The 14731-nt window shown below is 44.4% G+C and overlaps 1 long non-coding RNA gene across 4 annotated transcripts; it reads left to right on the top strand.

Annotated features, from left to right (window-relative positions):
* The first annotated feature begins 7089 nt into the window (after window positions 1-7089).
* On the top strand, window positions 7090-14237 carry LOC110293065. 4 transcript variants are annotated; one of them, XR_002377775.2, is made up of 4 exons: window positions 7090-7307; window positions 10688-10797; window positions 11278-11390; window positions 13977-14237. It is a non-coding gene; the product is annotated as an uncharacterized LOC110293065 (long non-coding RNA). The 4 variants fall into 4 exon arrangements; XR_002377774.2 differs by lacking the exon at window positions 10688-10797; XR_002377776.2 differs by lacking the exon at window positions 10688-10797 and having other exon boundaries at window positions 7090-7359.
* Window positions 14238-14731: the final 494 nt, after the last annotated feature.

Below are 14731 nucleotides of genomic sequence, written 5' to 3'. Positions count from 1 at the left end.
CTTTGTGTAGAGAAAGGCCATTGACTTGTTTGAGTTAATTTTATATCCAGCTACTTCATTGAAGCTGTTTATCAGGCTTAGGAGTTCTCTGGTGGAATTTTTAGGGTCACTTATTTTGCTATTCTTATATAAGGTCTGCGAATAAGAAAGACAATGTGTCTTTCATTAAAGCAGTTTGTAATTGACGCAAACAAACCAAAAAAAAAAAAGCCACCCTTCAAATATGATGCAGAATTTAACACAACCACTACTTGGCTGCCATCTCTTCCAGAAAATTCTTGTCTCCTCTGCATCTGAAGCACTGGTCCCACACTCCCCTAAAAGCCCTGTCTGAAGAAGCTTCCAATTGGATGGATTTCCTAAAAGGGGAAGGATCCGGCTGGTCTTGCTCCATCTTGCTGGAAGTTCCTGTGATGTGAGAACTCCACCCAGAAGCTCAACAGGCCTTCTGGGTACCAGAAGGAGGTCACTTGAGGTTGGAGGGATTTCACTGGTGAGTAGTTGCAGACTCTGGACTTCTTGTCGACACAAGGAGCTAAGCAGCCCATCCCTGATTGAGAATTAACAGCGGGAACAGCTTTGGCAAATGGATCAATTTACTAGAGGGTCATCCATCCATAAGTGGCTCAAATGTGGCCCAAAGAACTGAAAAGGCCTGGCAAACTTCCCACTCCTGTCCATCACATGGGGCCATGCTGTGGGAACCAAAGCAGATATTGACAGTTAGTCTTATCATGCCTTAGACTTGCTGGTGCTTCTGAGCCCGTTGCTCCAACAACACAGACCTCCTGACTTGGTTGTCACACCCAGACCATTTTCTATCCATTTATGCTCAATTGCTGCCAGTTAAGTGTTTGGGCAGATGAAACGGAACACAAGTTCTTATATATAAAAGCATGGCATTGAGCATGGCATAAAAAGAAAGTCGTATCTCATTGGTGTCATGTGGATAGATGGATGGCTGTGTGACTTGGTGAATAGCAGACGGAAGCCTGTGGTTTTTCCTTCCTTAGAGTTGTGCCAGTTGACTCCCTCATTCGGTTCTCGCAGATGAACCCAAATGCATTGTGTCTAAAGTTGGCAAAAAAAAAAAAAAAAAAAAAAAAAAACCCTAAGGGATCGTAGTGAATTTCAGATATTTTAGGTCACATTCCCAGGTACACAGTCAGAAGGCAACCCCGGGGCTGAGCTATAGGAAGACTGACGAGGTAAGCCATGAGCTAAGTAAGGCTGATAATGTGGGTTGAAACCCTGGCATTGCTGTTGTTGCTGTTGTTTTTGTTGTTGTTGTTTTGGCTTTGGGGTGGGAATTTTTGTTGTTGTTATTTTTGTTTTCAATCTCAGGCTGTGTTTCTATGAACCTGTGCAAATGATACGTCTCTTCAGTCCAAAAAAGTCCACAGAAGTGATAACAAAACTAATAGTTCTCAAATGTCCATTTCTTACATTTCCAGTAAGTGATGAGCATAACTATTCTCTCTTCCTCCACTGAAGAAGCCCCTACAGGGAGTGCTCTGTCCCTAGAACCACATCACTGACTTGTGCATCCCAGGTTCGACATAGCTGCCTGTAGTATCAAAGAGGACTCTCAACTGCAGTTAATAGACACCAACAGGGTTATTTGCAGGGGGCAGAAAAGACAGAACATTTTATCATAAGAATGTTGGAGCTTGAACTGAAACACACAAAAAAAGGAAACATAACAAGACTGGGGATATTTATGTTTAAGACATACCCAGCATATGAAAAAATGCCCTGAAAGCTAGCCAAATACTTCTCCAAGTGTGACCTTCTGCATTATCATCTTCTTTGGAGAACTTGTGAGAAGTACAAATTTTTACTCAATCAGAAGAACGGAGATGCGGTCCAGAATCTATGTCCAGGCATTCGTGTTCTACAGGGACTCAGTCATCTCCAGCAATGAGTGCCAAGCACAGAAGTGAGCCTGGCTTTGAATTGGAAATGCTTTCAGCAAGAGATGGCGCTTCCTCCCGTCCTCGCTAAGATTTATTTATTTGTTTATATTTATGTGTGCTTGCATGCGTTTATGTGCACCACGTGCAGGCAGGTGCCCTAGAAGGTCAGAGGGCTTCTGATGCTCTGGAACTGGAGTTACAGGCAGTTGTGAGACACCTGATGTGGGTGCTGGAAGCTGGACATGGATCTTCTGCAAGAAGAGGAAGCGTTCTTAACCACTGAACCATCTCAGTAGCCCCAAAGTCAGCTTTCTAATCGTAGCTTCCATCTGTTTCTCTCTGCAATTTGTTTCCTTCTCCATTTCCTTTACCATGCTGCTGAGCCTCCCTTTCTGTCCATTGCTGACAACGTGACTAAAAGCATTTACTAACATTATATTATTTTAAGCCAATGGCCCAAAGGAAGACTAGCCCCACCCTCCCACGGATCCCACGCATCCTGAGTCTTGGGATGCATGCTCCTGTTCTTGGTCTTATCAGCTACCATCATCATAGTGATGCAAAGGAGTGCACAGGACCTCACCACTGGTACATAGAAGTGGCCATAGAAGGGCAGCTGTAGGGAATGCACTTGAAAGGTCAGCCCCACCACTGAGCATTCTATGGCTGGTATGCCTGAAATGTGCGTACAAATAGGTAAGAAATGAGAAATGCTCTATTGAACAAGCATACAGGCCATAATCCAAGTGGACAATGGCCAAGAAAGCATACCCATCTCGGTGCTAATGGCCTTCAGAAATAATATTATTTCCCTTGAACTAGAGGAGACACAGTAAACAGTCAGTCCATCTGGTTTGCAAATTCTCCCCTAAAGAAGCCCACACAGAAGATTCCTGGGGCTAAATAGAGCCAGTTCTGTTTTCTTAGAAGGAGAACAACGGAATGTGGAATGTCAGCCCAATGCAGCTGGCCAGGCTGGGTCAGAGAAAAGGCACAGATTACATTCATTAATGCTTTTGCAAACCCACCCCATCCACCCACCTCCTCGCCCATCTTCACTCCACGGTGCAGGAAGAAAAGCCAGAAGTTGCTGTAATGTGATTCAGACTGAAATTGATACTGACCTGGTCGGGTACTCAGTGAGGCTTCCCAGTCGGCACTAGTGATGCTCTGTGTTGCATTTCTGAGAAGGAAGTGTTTCCAGTAGATGCTGCTCCAATCATTGATGAGTTGATGTTTCCTTTCTTTGAGCTATCCTGAATAAAAGCTGGACCATTGCTCTGAGCTATAGGTTGTTTACAGTAATTCTTATAACTGGAGTCAGGAGAGAAAAAAGTACGGTACAGTTAGAGGAGCACTGGTCTATAACAAGGAGAGTTGGAGGATGATTAAGCCTTGAGGGGGACTGGGCTGGACCTAGCAAACTGAATCGCCTAAACACCTTGGTTTTTCATCTCCTCCACTAAACTGAAGGCAGGGGTTGCATTGTAAATTAGCAAAGTCTCTCTGTTTCATTCAGCTGCTTTCAGGAGCTAATGTCATCAGCTGGGGATATTATTCATGAGATTAGCTCCATAGGGACAAGTCTACCACTGGTATATGTTGTGTTTACTGTGACTCAGTAAGAGATGGTCCTTCCTGCTGTCAGGATTCTTGGCTCAGCGGGCTTCCCCTTCCCATAGTGTGTTGGATCTGTGTGTATACTGTCTTCCCAGTGCTGAGATGACAAGTATGCACTACACCTGACTTTTCTTGAAGATCCAAGCTCCAGTCCTCAATATGGCAAGCCCTTCACCAACTGAGCCATCTCTTCCTCTTCCCTGCACAGAGGGACATGAGGGACTTGAGGAGGCAGCAGTTCACGAAGCAGAAAGCCCCAGGTTCCCAGCTCTAGGGGTTCCATTAGTGAGAGGAGAGAGAGATTAAGAGAGTAAATAAAAAAGGCAGAATGAAGAACAATTTTATTAAATTTCAAGTATTCGCTTTATTTGAGTCTCACAGAAGGAAAATCAAGACAGTGTAGCAAATGCCCAGCCAGCCATTAGAGACTGGCTGAGTTTAAGATCCACTTATGTTAAATTCTGAGTTAGGTTTCAGTTTGCTTCCATAGAACCCAGAGCACACCAGCCACCTAAGTCTAAAGAACTCTCATTTAAATATCTGAACCACAGGGAACATTAATCTTTGTGGTAACCCCTAAGTAATGATGCCCCCTTTTCAGAATAAGATGAAGAGCTAGTGCGTAGCCCAGCAGTAACATGGTTGCCTGGCATCTACAAAGGCCTGAGACATGGAGAGATTGTGTAAAGATCAATCACAGAGACTTGGGGATATTCAGGGGCCTTGATAGCAAGAGGCAAAGAGAGTCGTCAAAGAGGAAAAGCCTGGTTGTCCCAAAGAAGATACAAACTGTGTGCCAAAGTGAGCTCCACCCATCCTCGCTTCAGATAAAATGAAGATTCACAAATGGCCTTTACTAAGGTGCATAGCTGGAAACCTCTGCACCATGAAGACAAAAAAAAAAAGCTTTTAGAAGTTTCAAGGTAGCTGGTTTAAATGTGTGCCACTTCACAAAACCTGTTCCATCAGCTCCTTCCTAGGTCTTCCTGTATTCAAATCAGGCTTTCAGTACCCCTGGCACCGTGTGTACCAGACAGCATTCCTGAAAATCCAGCCTGTACTCCATGCAAGTGGAAAATAGCTAGCAGCTATTGAGAACCCAAAGCCTTAATACCTCCCTAATTTAAACCCACACACTCACCAGCCCCAAGAGATCCTGAGCTCAAACGTGTTTCTATTTCCAAAGGAACTTCACTTGCCCTAGAGGCCACCCTAGCACCAAACCTACCCATATCACACAGGGTTTCTCACACTGGTGCACACACACACACACACACACACACACACACACACGTCTTCCCCCTGTTACACAATGAGCTCTCCTGCAGTCTAGCTTCCCTTCCACTTCCCTCCCTTCCAGAAGGTTCCATAGAAAGGGTTCTAAGATGTCTTCCAAGAATGAGGGACCCTCTGCTGCTCAGCAATGCTGGGTCCTCAGCTGCATCCCCTTAGACTTTGGCTGCAAAGTCATCTCAAAGTTCACTGCAGTAAGGCATCTGGGCTCAAACCCCTCCCCCACCCCAGAGAGGATCCAAGAAGCAAAGGTCAGATCTAGCCTGTGGACTAGGTAATTGCTTGCCTTGGTCACCAGATGACATCTCCTTTTACTTGACTCATTATGAAAGCAAATATCTCCAGCAACAAGTTGAATGGTATGGAGTCAAAGAATCAAGTCAGCAAGAGAAAAGGGTATCAGGCATTTGCAAGACTGTGGATATTTGACGAGTCATTATTTCTCCTAAGCCTTCTTTGCTATGAATCTATATACTTGAGCAGATAATAGATCTGTCAGATGTTTAACAAGTAAAAGACCAGATAGATTATACCTTTCCTGGCGCCCAGCTTCCTCTCCCATAAAAGCCACAATTCTCCCTTGAACCTTCTCAACAACTTACTGAGGTCTAGAAGCTTCAAAACTTTCCAAGATCTTACATCTTCCATACAGATCATGGGTAGAACCCAGCTAGCTATCTCTGATTCCCAAGCAACCCGGAAGTCTCATGCTTCCAACATAAAACAATCATATACTCTAGTCTCTACCTCCAGTGACCTCACGTTTTGGAGGATGGAGTTTTATGACTTCAATAATGAAGAGAGTCAGCTTAGGGAAGAATAGTTGGGTGGAATGGATTTGGAAGAGTAGTTTTCACACAACACATCTGGTTTTGGTTTTTGTTGTTGTTGTTGTTTTTAATATGAGTGTACTGTAGCTGTCTTCAGACACACCAGAAGAGGAAGGACACCAGATCCCATGACAGACATTTGTGAGCTACCATGTAGTTGCTGGGAATTGAACTCAGGACCTCTGGAAGAGCAGTCAGTGCTTGCTCTTAACAGCTGAACCATCTCTCCAGCCCAACACATCTGTTCTTGATGGCTAGAAAAACCTGTGCTAGTGTGAAGACTGATAACATGTTTGAAATGCTTTCCTGGCATGCCCATGGCTATTTTCCTTCTTTCCTAGTTTCTCTTTACTACATGGCTTGCTGGAAATGTACGTCATCGTATTGTTTTGAAAGTTAGCTGCCTGCAGGTATTTCATAAACCAGGTAGATGATGCATAACAAATTCACAGATGAGAGACCATCCAGAAGACAGGAAATCGTAGACAGGGCTCAGCTTCACTCCCTGTCAGTCCACAAAAGCCTTCTAGTTCTGGAAATGGGACCTTCTCACACTTTATTTATATTTGGATATAGCATATGGAGAAGCCCTGATAATAAGCAGCTAGAATTTGGAGAAAGGGTCAGTTGAGATTCTGGGCCACCCAGTGGTGCTCCCAGCTTCAACACAAGGGTACGTGCTGCTCTATCAGAAGTACTTCGACATCCTGTCCTGTCTTCAGCTCTTCTTGGATTAGGCTTTCGATCTTGTTAAGCCTAGACTCTTGGCTCCACCCCAAAAGCTCTCGGCTGGCCGAGTGGGAATGCTAAGAGACAAATAGAAGACATCAGAAATAACTCCAAAGTGCCAGGGCTGCATTCCACCTGCCCTTTCAGATCAGTAAATTAGAGCAGAGGCAAACCTTGGGGAACAGAGAGGAACTCCCAGGCAGAGAAACCTGTATTTTTCTCAATTAACTGTTGGTATTTCTAGAGAGAGATGATTCTTCCTACCCATGAGTTGGCTAATCATGGTCTTTTGAAGAACAGGTCACAAGTCCCAACCCAGATGCACTAGGCATATAGAAGATATCACTTAATACCTAGTAGTATATCCAGCCAACTTATAGAACTTTCCCTATCATGTCGTGATTGAGATGTCTAATGCCGGTGTCATTAAATGTTCTTTCTATTCTTCTTTCTTCATTTGCATTATCCCACGCTTACCAAATAGTCTACCTCTCGGTTTCAGTAGGACCATCTACTTTCAGGGAAAGACCAAGTGTGTGCTTGTGAAAGAGTCCCTGCAACCTTGGTTCACAAGCTAGTGAGTTAGCTTCTGAGAGCCCTTCAATCTTATGTGCATAGTCTACCCCTGAGTCCCTCTGCTAAATACGCCTACTCACAAAGCCGAGTTAAGTCTAAAGTCCATTATGAAGAGTTCAGCACAGGAGATACATCAAACCAGGAGACTCTGGCAGCTGAGCTGCTTCGGATCTTTGGATCAAACATGACTCACTACAAGTGCTTTTTTTGACATTTCAACTGTTTCTCTCACAATTCTTCCTGGAACTACTACCACAGAAGACAGGACAACTGCTGGTGGGCTTGCTGGCACCAGCTTTCTGACTAACCTTCTCAGCCCAGTCCCTGGAAGACACTTCATCAGGTATAACCTAAGAAATGGCCCTCTGTTGGGCCATTCTAACCAGAACCTGTGGGTAAGTACCCACTGCCTAGTCAAACGCAGACCTACAAGGCTCACTGACCAGGTTTCCAGCCCATCTCAGACCAGAAATGCAGATGGTCACCTTGGAGAACTAACAGGTCATGAGTTTCCATATGTCAGCACAGTCCATTACATGAACTGGATCCAAGAAATAAGAAGGTAAAATATAAAGTGCATGGATTTAATAACAATAAACAGGCTGGCAGGGATACAAAATCAGGATTATTTGCACTGCTGGTAAGAATTTAAAATGTTATAACTTGGCTTGGGGATGTTGCTCAGTGGTAGAGCATTTGCCTGCTGTGTGCTTGGGTTCAACTCTGGCATTTAAAAAGTAATTTGCAGCATCTCTGGCGGGGAGTGACGGTTTGACAATACATTAATCTGAAATGTCTTTAGAGTTAAACTGCATTTTATCATCAATCCAATTTTTGCAGGACTTTCTCCTAAGGAAATAAGCCATACTCAAAGATCAAACTTCAAAAATGTTTATTGTAATTTTTTATATTAGTGAAAAGCTACATGTAAGCTAAATATTTAAAAGAGAAGATTGGTCAAATAAACAGTATGGTTCATATAACAAAATAGTCTGCAATTTTTGTAAATTATATAGAAATATATCTCAAGGTTTAAAACGATTCCTGAACAGGAATGTTGGCTGCAAAAACATGCCTAGAAAATTCTGAAGGAGATGCTGCAAAAGGCCAGACATTGTTAACATGGTCTTGTATCTGAGTGGGTGAATTTATGGGTACTTTTCCCTTATCACCTGCTCCTCAGGTTTTTGGGGTTTTGGGGGGGGTGTTTTTGGTTTTGTTTAAAAAAAAAAAAAGCTTCTCCTGGCAAATACAGAAGTGGATGCTCACAGCCATCCATTGGACAGAGCTCAGGGTCCCCAATGAAAGAGCTAGAGAAAATACCCAAGGAGCTAAAGGGGTTTGCAGCCCCATAGGAGGAGCAACAATATGAACTAACTAGTACCTCCAGAGCTTCTTGGGACTAAACCACCAATCAAAGAAAACACATAGTGGGACTCATAGCTCTAGCTGCATATGTAGCAGAGGATGGCCTAGTCAGTCATCAATGGGAGGAGAGGCCCTTGGTCCTGTGAAGACTCTATGCCCCAGTATAGGGGAATGCTAGGGCCAAGAAGCAGGAGTGGGTAGGTTGGGGAGCAGGGGGAGGGGGAGGAGATAGAGAATTTCCTGAGGGGAAACTAGGAGAGGGGATAACATTTGAAAGGTAAATAAAGAAAATATCTAATAAAAATGCTTCTCATTTGTGCACACTGGTGTACATTATGTAAATAATAACAAATAGAATAGTTTGTTTTTCCAAGGGTGGCCTGTGCGATATTTGCCTAGATGTGAATTCAAATCCCAGTTAAGCCACTGATCCTTTAGACACTACATATGCCCAAGCCTGGATTGAGAAATTCCTTTTCTTACAAGGTGGTTGGGGCACTTAAAGGGTGAAGCATAACCGCAGCGTGGCCCAGAGCACACCCTGAATAGCACTTTCTCCTTCCTTCCTACATGTTCAAAATCACTTCGGCGTGAGAGTCTACAAGTGTGACGGCTGAATGCAACCCTATTCGTGTAGAATGTAGATCTGAAACATCTGTAGAGGAGCTGGGGGTATGGCTCAGCGGTAGAGCACTTCCAAGCATACACAGTGCCCCTAGTTTCAATATCCAACAGTGAAAACAATTATCAGAGACTTGTGTTAAACACCCCTATCTTAGTAACTTTAGATCAGATCTAAAGAGACAGACAGACATCCCCCACTACAAGTCAAGGTAAAAAAGGCCAGTTGTGTTACCCAACCCCACCGGTAGGTGGAGCCGGTCTCTACCCTTGTGCCCACGCAGCCTGTCGCACCACCCCATTAGATAATGGGTATCACAGCGTTGATGGAACACACCCCCATTAAAACTTACTGCAACCACCCAGGGCTCTCCTCTCTCTCCCCACATACCTCAAACCACTTCCTGCCCGCAGCTTCCACACCTCTGTCACACTCCGGCCCACCTTACAGACTCAGTCTTTGGAATTATCGTCATCCTTAAATCTGATTCTCTATCAGAAACCCAGCTAGAAGTTGCCGTGCCTTTCCCCAGCTTCTAACTCATTTACCAAATTTTCTGACTGCCTAGTAAATATTTTGTGAAGTGTTAGAAACCAGAGAGGAAACACACGGAGGCCCGGCTCTGGCAGCCTCTCAGCCTGGAGGAAGCAGGTCATCACGTGATGCTGTATTGTTATAACCAATGCACTGTACGACCAATACAGGCTTGCGAGAGGCCAGCAGCTGTTCTCAACACTTCATAGACATGAATCTCCATTTGGTCTTCATAACCTGTCTCAAGAGCTTGAGTAAAATAATCTCTGTTTAACAAGTAAAGGAAGTGGAGCACAGAAAAGGTAATTTGTCGAAGCACAAGCTGTAAATAACCAAAACTATATTTGGAATGAAATTTTGTGCTCTTAAAAATAACCAAAAAGCCCAATGTGGTGGTGCACACCCGCAATCCCAGCACTTGGAGGTAAGGCTGGAAGTCTAAGGCTAGCCTTAGGCATATGATGAATTCAAAGCCAGCCTAGGCTACATGCGACTGGGACACAAAAAGCATGGAAAAAGCATGGAGCTGGAGAGGCAGGCGGCTCCGTGGTTAAGGGCCTGAGCTGCTCTTGCAGAGGGAGCAGAGTTCAGTTCCCAGAATCTTTAAGTCTTCACACCACCCCTAACTCCAGGTCCAGGGCATCTGGTGGCACCTTGAGGCCTCCACGAGTGTCAGGCACACACAAAGTGCACTTACATATATGCAGGAAAAGTGTCATACACATAAAATAAAAATGAACCTTTTTTAAAAGTGAGATTTCAAGACGCTCGGGGAGTAAAGGTGCTTGTCACCCAACCGCACGACCTGAGTTTATCCCCAGGACCCACAAGTAGAAAGAGAAAACCAAGATCTGTAATTTGTCTTCTGGCCTCCACGCATGCTTTGAGGAACATACATACATGCATACAAACATACATACGTACATGCATGTAATAAAAATTTAAAACATAATGAAACAAAGCCTGATTATTCCAAAGAGCTATATGTGTCATATCTAGTAATGCTTACTATATTATGAATTATAATTTAGAAAGATTATATATTAATTAAATTATACATAACTAATCTATTACATGTCCATCTAAATGATAGTTATACATTTAAAAGCTACATAAAGATTCTTAAGAAAGATTACATCGTCTCACATGTTTACAGATATCTTCAACATCTGACTATTTTTTCTTTTTCTTTTTTATAGTAATACAGATTGAACTCAGAGCCTTGCACATTCTGGGCAAGTGCTCTACCACTGAAGTCTATATATCCCCTGCCCAGGATCTGACTAACCAGCAAGCAAAACAGATTCTGGTATCTCATGTTAATTCTGTCCATTGGGATTTGTTATTTGGTTGAACTGTGTGAAAAAGTTTGGCCTCACACAGAACCGGAATAGGAAAGGGAGAGGTGTCTGAGTGGACTACTCCTACGTGCAAATATTCCCCTTGGATAGTCCACCAAAATGTGACAAGTGCTGGTTTCTTAAAAGCTTGCTGCAGAGTGGAATCTGAAACTGATAGCTGTGGTTTGCATGTTTGTGTCCCTTCCAAAGTTCATGTTGAAACTTAGCCTCCGGATGCTTCAGCATTAAGCAGCTAGGCCTTTAGAGGGCATTGGCAATCTTATAAAAGAGCTGGAGAAAAGCATCCAACCCCGTTTTGGTCTTTTATGGTAATTTTCCATCACTATAGTGAAAATTTGCTATAAATCATTAGGCAGTAACAAAATGATTATTTGGACACAAAATTTTGCGAGTTTTAGTTTACGATCTAAGAGTCCCATTGTCTTTAGGTCTGTGGAGAGGCCACATTATCATGGTGGGACGAGACATGTACCCCAGCTGAGAAAAGAGCGGGAGAAGAGGGCTTGTGATCTTATATCCTTGTCAAGGGTGTCCAGTGATGGTAAGACCCCCGCTAAGTTCCACCTCTTGAAGGGTACCATTGCCTCCCAATAGTGCATAGACTGGGGACCAAACCTTTCACATACGAGCCTTCAGAAGACTCTCCTCTCTTCCCCCTCCCCCCCCCCCCCCCCCCCCCCCCCCCCCCCCCCCCCCCCACTCTGCCAACTACCCAAGGATCAATAAGCACAGTGGTGTAGCTAGCTCCAAGCCACTCCAAGCCATTTCGAAGCCAAGGGAAAATGGCACTCAGATAAAGTCATGTAGTTCAGCTCCCACCTCAAACACTCTGCCCAGCTTTTGTCATCAGACTGCCACTGTCCTTCAAAGGACACTTTCCATGTCATAGCTATTTTGTCACAGAGATTGTTGCACAGTTCAGGAGTTGAAAGGCAGTGATAACATATGAACTGTTCCTTCTAGAGACATTTTTCTACCGGTACATTTTTTAGGGATTTATTTTAAATAATACCTAAAATTTCTGTCTGCATGTGGGTTTGTGCTCACATGACTACAGGTGCCCACAGAGTCCAGTAGAGGGTACCAGATCACCTTGAATTGGAGTTACAGATGGTTGGGATGGCCCTACATGGGTGCTGGGAGCCAAGCTGGGGCTCTCGGTAGAGCAGAACACACCCTTAAACTATCTCTCCAGGACAGGATCACAACTTTGATTCAAAATAAAACAGTGGTTTTATCTTTGATTGCTTTTGACTGCCCCTCCTTCTCCCCCATTCTACCCCTTCCCCCCATCCCCTGCTTCCCTACCCACTGCCAAAAAGAAAAAGTGCAAATAGCACCTTAGGAGTTGTAAGCTTGCCGTTCAGTAATGGACTCACGGGTATACCCTGGGTTCTTCTGGAGACCCCCAGCACTTCATTACACTACATTGCACTATGACCCAGTGTGAATCCAGAATACTTGAATGAGCTGCTAACTCTGAGTGGTCCTTTTCCAATATCCTTAGAGTCCTTGAACTTCAAGTCCCAGCTTTGACGGTTCACTAACAACCTCAGTTCCACAAAGTAGACCCAGCACAGACTGGATAAGCCTCAGTTCACCTTCCCTAGACACGGGTTGGGAAGGGCATGAGACTTGGCACCCAGAGCCCATGCTGTGTGCCCTGTTCTCATCACCTCTGTTTGCCAGTTAGGAAACTGAGGCTGGGGAGGAGGGACCCCACATAGAGCTGTCCAGCACGAAAGCATGCTGCATGTCATCTTCCTGTCTGTTCCCACACTCCCTTCCTGCCTAGCTGACTTTCTTCCCCGCACTGCTGCAGTTGCTAAGCGTCTAGCATGCCTCACCACCAAAATTTCCTGACATGAGAAAATTCCCAGCACTGGCTGGCCACTTGAGTCTTTCAGTGTCTGAGTTGCTAATAGTCACAGATCACTAAGACACTGGAAACTGCCACGTCAGAGTCCCTGGCACACAGAATTGATAAAGTTGACAAGGTTTGTGTCTGCTATTGTGCATAGTTTTGGTGACTAGGACACAAAGGCTTTCCTCTGGGGCACATTTCCAGCTGAGCTGTTAAGTTGGTCATCTCTGTCTCAGCTGCACAGAGAGGAGGTTGACATCCTCTGGGCCCCGGGTCTTCCCTGGGTGAGCTGAAGTCACATGGCAATGCAGCAGGATAACAATCACATCCTAAGACGCAGCTTCAGGAAAGTTCAGCCCAAAATAAACCTGAAGTCTAAGTAAATAAAGCATTGGAAATATTTTGGGAGAGCAATTCCACAAAGCACAAAGCAAAAAAAAAAAAAAAAAGGCAGGGAAATGGGGACACATGGGGACACAATTGTCCACAGCCTTTGTTGTACAGTTCTGTCTTCTGATACAGCTTGTTAAGATCCTGTTGAGTATCTCACATTTGTAAAGGCGGGAGTGAGCCAGGGTCAGAAAAATTACATTGTTTCTTCTGAGAAACTGGTGTCATTTAAGAGCTGGTTTGAGACAGGGTGGGGAGCTTGATGAGGACTGGGGGCTCTGGTGATTAAAGCAGGATGGAAGGAGAATATAATCTGTGCCAAGGGACCTGGAGGGATTGGCTAAGGAGCACTCTATTGAGTCACACAGGCTCTCGTCTCCTGGGGGGCGAGAGGGGAGGTACTCGGAGTCTTCATGATCTCACAGGATGAAAGGAGAAAGAACACTGTTGCAGAAAGGGGCAATGTGCAAGGCTGTGCATGTGGCTGAAGGGCAGGGCGTGTGCTTACCATGTGCAGGGCATGTGCTTAGCATGTGTAGGACTCTGGGTTCAATTGTCAAAACAAACAAAACAAAGTTGGAGTGAGATAACACTCATATATTAAGCGTCATCTCAATAAGCACTTAATAGCAAATCAAACAGAGCCATCATTGTGATTAATGCAAACCTGCACTTTTCAATCATCCAGCCAAAATCTAATTAATGTTTATTATCCCCCAACTAAGTACTGAGACTATTACAGTTATAAGAAACTAGTTGTGCTCTTAAGACGCTTGCAAGCTAGTGGGAGACAATGATAAACTAAAGCTATTAAACAGTCGGTTGGGGGAAAAGGTACTGAGAAAGGCTGCCTTATAACTTTGACCTTTATAGGGCCAGCGAGATGGTTCAGTGGACAGAGTCACTGACAACTGGAGTGTGGTCTCTGGAATATACATGGTGGAAGGAGAGAACTGACGCCTCAAGTTGTCCTTTAACCGCCACATGAACGCCACAGCTCACTGCACACATGCCTCCACAATCAATCAATCAACCACTCAATCAATCAATCGATAAACAAATGTATTAGGATGCTAAAAGAATAAAAGTAAAATCCCAGAGAGGAGGTGACTGGGATTTTTGCAGTTGGTGGTACATGTTGACTATAAACCCAGTGACTTTCTTCTGTCTACGTTTTTGCTTCACTTCGATCCTTCAGAATTTCTGGCCATGGTGGCTCATATCTTTAATCCAGCACTTGGGAGGCAGAGGTGTCTCTGCGAGTTCCAGGCCAGTCTTGTCTCGTCCACCCAGGGCTACATAGTGACAGTCTAAACGCTTCAGAATAGGTAAAGCATGGAGGACCTTGATTTAAACATGAAAAGCAAAAACTTGTTGGAATTGACTTAGACAAGCAGTTTGAAGCAACGGTGGAAGTCTGGATGGCACTGTTTTTAGGTTTGGAGACAGAGAGACCTGGGTTTGAATCCTGCTGTTGCCATTTGGACAAATTACTTACATCTCAGGATCAGCTGGGCCCATGAAAACGCAGCAATATGGCTACCCAAACAAATCCTGACTAATGATCAGATCAATTGACATGCAAAGCTCAAAGGGGGAAGCCTCATAAGGCCTCGACCCTAGATGAA

Source organism: Mus caroli, chromosome 4 (genome assembly GCF_900094665.2).
Source record: "Mus caroli chromosome 4, CAROLI_EIJ_v1.1, whole genome shotgun sequence".
NCBI classification, from domain to species: domain Eukaryota; kingdom Metazoa; phylum Chordata; class Mammalia; order Rodentia; family Muridae; genus Mus; species Mus caroli.
Note: the sequence above shows the minus strand (reverse complement) of the source record. Positions and strands in the feature narration are given on the sequence as shown.